Genomic DNA, 6458 nt, shown 5'->3' on the forward strand with positions numbered 1-6458 from the left:
CTTAGTCCGAAATGGGATACTCCCTATCCTCAGACAGTGAGCCCTGGTTCTGCGCTCCCCAGTCATGAGGAGCATCGTTCCTGTGTTCGCCCTGACAGGCTGTGTTAGAGTTTCACCGTGATCCCAAACGGCCTCACCTCAGATGTCTGTTTAATTTTTGTGTTTTTAACATTTTAGTTAATGCCAGCAGGTCATTGTCAGTGTAAATCAATGTTTCATTGCAACCATATCTGACATACACCTCAAACTGTTGAAGAACCAGCAATAATCTCAAAGTTTGCTTTTCCACGGGTGGGAGCTAGACCGTGATCACTGTGAAGCAGGGCCAGGAGGAGTATGAACACAGTATTATAGAGATCCACGGCACAGAAAAAGGGCCACAGCATGTTGTTCTAGGGAACTGTCCTGAATACACTCTGTGAATTTTTCCTCATGGCTTCCTCTGCCTATCAGACTATCCCAATCTCCATGAAGATTAAAGACCCCCCGCCAACCCAACCCCGGTGAATGTACTGCCTTTGTTACTTGCCCTTATTGTCTTCTGATTTATTCTCTGTCACACCATATACTGACTGTTAGGATCCTATAGACTACTTCTTACCAGTGTCTTCTTCCCCTTCCTGTTTCTTACCTCCACCCACATAAATTCTACATCTTCTGTTCCAAGATCATTTCTTGCTATCGGACTTGGTCCGTCTTGCACCAACAATGCTGTCCCACATCCCTTTCCTTCCTGCCTGTCCTTTTGAAAATCACATACCACTGAATATTTAGTTCCTAGCTTTGATCTCATTATAAACCATGTCTTTGTAATGGCTACATGATCAGACCCATTGTCCTGTATTTGTGCTGTATTGTGATAAAAACTGCATATTTTTCTCTGTTTACTTTTGGGATGTGGGCGTCCCTGGCTGGGCCCAGCATTTCTTGCTCGTCCCTAATTGCCCCCTTGAGAAGGTGGGGGTGAGCTGCCTTCTTGAACCGCTGCAGTCCACCTGCTATGGGTTGACCCACAATGCCCTTAGGGAGGGAATTCCAGGATTTTGACCCAAAGAAATGGCGATATATTTCCAAGTCAGGATGGTGAGTGACTCGGAGGGGAACTTGCAGGGGGTGGTGTTCCCATGTATCTGCTGCCCTTGTCCTTCTAGATGGAAGCGTTCGTGGGTTTGGAGGGTGCTGTCTGAGGATCAAATAGAGGGTCATTAATTTTGAATTTTTTATATAATTTTTCTCCCGAGTATTAACTGCTGTTTTTCCGAGTTTGGTCCTTCCTCCCACTCTGGGTATCATTATCTAACCAGCTGTCATGACCCAGAGATAGTAGGAACTGCAGATGCTGGAGAATCCGAGACAACCAGGTGTAGAGCTGGATGAACACAGCAGGCCAAGCAGCATCAGAGGAGCAGAGAGGCTGACGTTTCGGCCCTATAGCTGTCCTGACCCATTCACTTGGTACTATAAGGCTACAGCTCACCCCTCCCGTACCCGCTCGAAAGCCCCAGGTACCCAATTCACCAGGACCCTGGACTCAGCTCAGCTCCAGTGAAGTGCATTCCCGCTGAACAACCCTCTGCTATCCCAACACTGGTACCAGTGCCCAATGAACAGTGCCCTATTCCTCCCACATCAATCTCTGAGTCATCCATTTCTCACCTTGACTTTATTTATCCTGTGCCAATTTGCCTGTGGCTCAGGGAGTAATCCAGAGATTGTTATTTTGGAGGTTCTGCATTTTAATTTATCTCTTAATTGTTCAAAGTCTTCAGCTAAACCTCCTTTCTAGTCATAGCATCATGGCGTCATACGGCTCAGAAACAGACCCTTCGGTCCATCCAGTCCATGCTGACCATGCTCTCAAACTAAACTAGTCCCACCTGCCTGTGATTGGCCCATATCCCTTCGAACCTTTCCTATTCATGAACTTATCCCCACATCCACCACTTCCTCTGGAAGTTCATTCCACATGAACCACTGTCTGTGTAAAAAATTAGCCCCCATGTCTTTTTTAAATCTTTCTCCTCTCACCTTAAAATTATGCCCCACCCTAGGGAAAAGACACCTGCCATTCACCTTATCCATGCCCCTCATGATTTTATAAACCTCTGTAAGATCACACCTTAAACCTCCTAGACTCCGGTGAAAAGTCCCAGCCTATCCAGTGTCTCCTTATAACTCAAACCCTCCATTCCCAGCAACATCCTGGTAAATCTTTTCTGAACCCTCTCCTAATAATATCCTTCCTATAACAGGGCAACCAGAACCACACGGTATTCCAGAAAAGGCGTCACCAACATCCTGTACAACCTCAATATGACGTCCCAACACCTATACTCAAAGGTCTGAGCAAAGAAGGCAAGCTTGCTAAACGCCTTCTTCCCAACCCTGTCTAACCTGCGACGCAAATTTCAAAGAATTATGTCCCTGAACCCCTGGGTCTCTCTGTTCTGTAAACACCACCCAAAGCCCTACCATTAACCCTGCCCTTGTTACCTTATCAGTGTTGGTCCTAATGTGGAATGGATAGTTGGGACTCACAGTATGGAATGAGGTGGGTACAAGGGGTGGGGGGGGGGTGGTGGGGAGCGGGTTAGAACCAGTTGTAGGGGCTGGGGCAATGGTTGAAGTTCGAGCCAGGATGGGAGGAGAAGTGTCATTGGCCCCCTGAATGATCTCTGCCAAGACTATGACATCGAAGCAATCTCCCACAACAAATCCCAGGCAATGGCTCGGTTCACAACAGGCAGCTCAAAGGGAAGGTCACAACGCACAGGGGGTGGGACCAATTGGATAGCATTCTCAAAGGCACCTTCTGGGCTGAATGGTCTCCTGTTATGTTGTACCTTTAAAATTCCCATCCTCACTTTCAAATCCAAACATGGTCTGCCCCCCCACTCCCACCCCACATCAGGAATCTCCTGAAGCCTGGAACTCCTTCCAGATCTCTGCCCTCCTCACATTCTGCACATGGGGAGGTATGTCCACATCCCACCCCACTGTGATCTCAGCCTCAAACTCTGGGAATTCTCATCCGAAACCGCTCCACCTCTCTCACTTTCACCCTCACTCTCTCACTGCCTCACTCCCTCGCTGCCTCACTCCCTCACCGCCTCACCCCCTCACCGCCTCACTCCCTCACTGTCTCACTCCCTCACCGCCTCACTCCCTCACCGCCTCACTCTCTCACTGCCTCACTCCCTCGCTGCCTCACTCCCTCATCGCCTCACCCCCTCACCGCCTCACTCCCTCACCACCTCACTCCCTCACCACCTCACTCTCTCACTGACTCACTCCCTCGCTGCCTCACTCCCTCACCAACTCACCCCCTCACCGCCTCACTCCCTCACTCCCTCACCGCCTCACTCCCTCGCTGCCTCACTCCCTCGCTGTCTCACTCCCTCACCGCCTCACTCCCTCACTGCCTCACTCCCTCGCTGCCTCACTCCCTCACCACCTCACTCTCTCACTGACTCACTCCCTCGCTGCCTCACTCCCTCACCAACTCACCCCCTCACCGCCGCACTCCCTCACTCCCTCGCTGCCTCACTCCCTCGCTGCCTCACTCCCTCGCTGTCTCACTCCCTCACCGCCTCACTCCCTCACTGCCTCACTCCCTCGCTGCCTCACTCCCTCGCCGCCTCACTCCCTCACCACCTCACCCCCTCACCGCCTCACTCCCTCACTCCCTCACCGCCTCACTCCCTCACTGCCTCACTCTCTCGCTGCCTCACTCCCTCGCCGCCTCACCACCTCACCGCCTCACTCCCTCGCTGCCTCACTCCCTCACCGCCTCACTCCCTCACCGCCTCACCCCCTCACCGCCTCACTCCTTCACTCCCTCACCGCCTCACTCCCTCACTGCCTCACTCCCTCACTGCCTCACTCCCTCGCTGCCTCACTCCCTCACTGCCTCACTCCCTCTGCCTCACTCTCACTGCCTCACTCCCTCACTGCCTCACTCTCACTGCCTCACTGCCTCACTCCCTCACTGCCTCACTCCCTCACTGCCTCACTCTCACTGCCTCACTCTCTCACTGCCTCACTCCCTCACTGCCTCACTCTCACTGCCTCGCTACCTGACTCCCTCACTGCCTCACTCTCTCACTGCCTCACTCCCTCACTACCTCACTCCCTCACTCTCACTCCCTCACTCCCTCACCACCTCACTGCCTTACTCTCTCAGTCTTTCTCTCTCTATCTCTCTCACACTCTCCCTCTTCTCTCTCAGTGTCTTGCTCTCTCGCTTTCACTCACTGTTTCTCTCACTGTCTTTCTCTCTCTCTTTCTTTCTCACTGGCTGGCACACTCACTGTCCCTTTTGCTGTCTCTCTCTCTCTGTGCCCCTCCTTTAAGGCACTCCTCTGTAACAGACCTGTTTGCCTCACCAATGTTCTCTTGAACTAATACCTCCTTAAATGACTAGTGTGAGATTCAGATTGCTAGATCTACTGTTAATCTGGGATATTTCCCTGTATTAAAGCTGCTACATAAAGCAAGTTGTTGTTGTTGATATCTGACTATTTGGTGACTTCAACAGGAAGGACAGGCTGGGTCCAGCCTTCTACTTTTATTCAAAACATATCCCACTGTCAGATAAAAGTAACTTCCATGGATCTTTTAGACAACGTCCTGCCTCGAATTTCAGAGAATCTTTTCAAAATATATTGGCTGGCTGTAGCTGGAGGGGCCACCATTAACTGTCCCTGGGTGCCCCGTGAAAAGGTGGTGGGTTTGGAAGGTGCTGTCTGAGGATCTTTGGTGAATTTCTGCAGTGCATCTTGTAGATAGTACACACTGCTGCTACTGAGCGTCAGTGGTGGGCGGAGTGGACGTTGAAAGTGGCGGTTGGGGCACTGGTCAAGGGCTATGCTTTTTCCTGAGTGGACACAGAATCACACTGCACAGAAACAGACCCTTCGGTCCAACTCGTTCGTGCTGGCCAGATATCCCAAATGATCTAGTCCCATTTGCCAACATTCGGCCCATATACCCCGTGAGTAACCCCTGGAAGTCCCAGCCCTCTGTTAAATGCCGTGTTTGAAAGTTTCCAATGTACCCAGTGCGAACCCCCCACCTTGATAACGCTCAGCCAAGGATTCCACTTCAAATCGCGACAGCTTATATCACAGTGTTTGCTCAGACTAAATAAAAATACATCTCCCTCTACTCTTTTAAACTGAAAGGAAAGCTCCCTCTACACTGTCCCCCATCAAACACTCCCAGGACAGGGACAGCACAGGGTTAGATACAGAGTAAAGCTCCCTCTAAACTGTCCCCCATCAAACACTCCCAGGACAGGGACAGCACGGGGTTAGATACAGATTAAAGCTCCATCGACACTGACCCCATCAAACACTCCCAGGACAGGGACAGCATGGGGTTAGATACAGGGTAAAGCTCTCTCTACATTGCACATTGACTGTAACACAGGTAGAGTGTGGGGTGAGAATGTGCCTCTGGTCTCTGACTGATGGGAAGTGTGTGTTGGGAGGAGCAGCCTGTGACTGAGTTGGAATTCCTGTAGGGTGAAGCCAGTCTCTCCCTCGGGAGCTTCCTCAGGCTCCCCTGCATTCAGCACGGGATATCGAACGGAAATGGAGTCTCCGTATATTCTGAGAGGCGGGTCAGGGAACCATTGTTCCACAGCACGCAAACCTGCTCTCAGAACCTAAAAACAGCTCAGGCCTGCAGCAGCAGGGGCTGGGTCACAGCTCTGGGCAAGGGTGGGGGGCTTGAGAGGGCGACCATCACACTCAATTACTCAGAGAGACAGGACATCAGAAAGAGCGGGTCCTGAGAGGGGATGGAGAGATAGAGTGAGACAGGGAGAGGGAATGAGAGCCACAAAGATAGAGAAACATAGGGAGTAACATTGATCGACACAGAGAGAGACAGACAGAGAGACAGACAGACAGAGAGAGAGAGAGACAGAAAGAGACAGAGACAGAGAGAGAAACAGTGAGAGTGCCACTTGACTGAAAGGTGTGGAGAGAGATTAGAGTGAGGGATGATACTAATGACAAGGAATGAGAAAGGAAGAAATAGAGAGGAGAGAGAGAGAGAATTCAGTGAGGGGAGTGCAAGCTGACAGGAGTGGGGCAATAGGGAAGGGAAGACTGATGGGTGAGGGCGTTCAGTGTGAGGAGTGAGGGGAATGAGGGGTATGAGTGCTGAGGGGGGTGAGGGGATGAAGGGGTTAGGCTTAAAGGGGAAGGTGAGTGCTGTGTGAGGGGCATGTGGGCTGAGGTAGGTTTGAGTGAGGGCTGAGGGAGAGTCTTTGATGGATCAACAATTTTCACTTCCACTCACCAACTCCCCCTCCACATCCCCCTTTCTCCCCCCCCTTTTCTCCCCCCCCCCCCCCCCCCCCCCCCCCTTTTCCCCCACCCCCCTCTCCCCCTCCCCCTGTGCCCCCTCTTGTTCCCCCATCCCCATTTCCCCCACCCCATGTGTCCCCT

This window comes from Rhincodon typus, chromosome 1 (genome assembly GCF_021869965.1).
Source record: "Rhincodon typus isolate 14 chromosome 1, sRhiTyp1.1, whole genome shotgun sequence".
In the NCBI taxonomy this organism is placed as follows: domain Eukaryota; kingdom Metazoa; phylum Chordata; class Chondrichthyes; order Orectolobiformes; family Rhincodontidae; genus Rhincodon; species Rhincodon typus.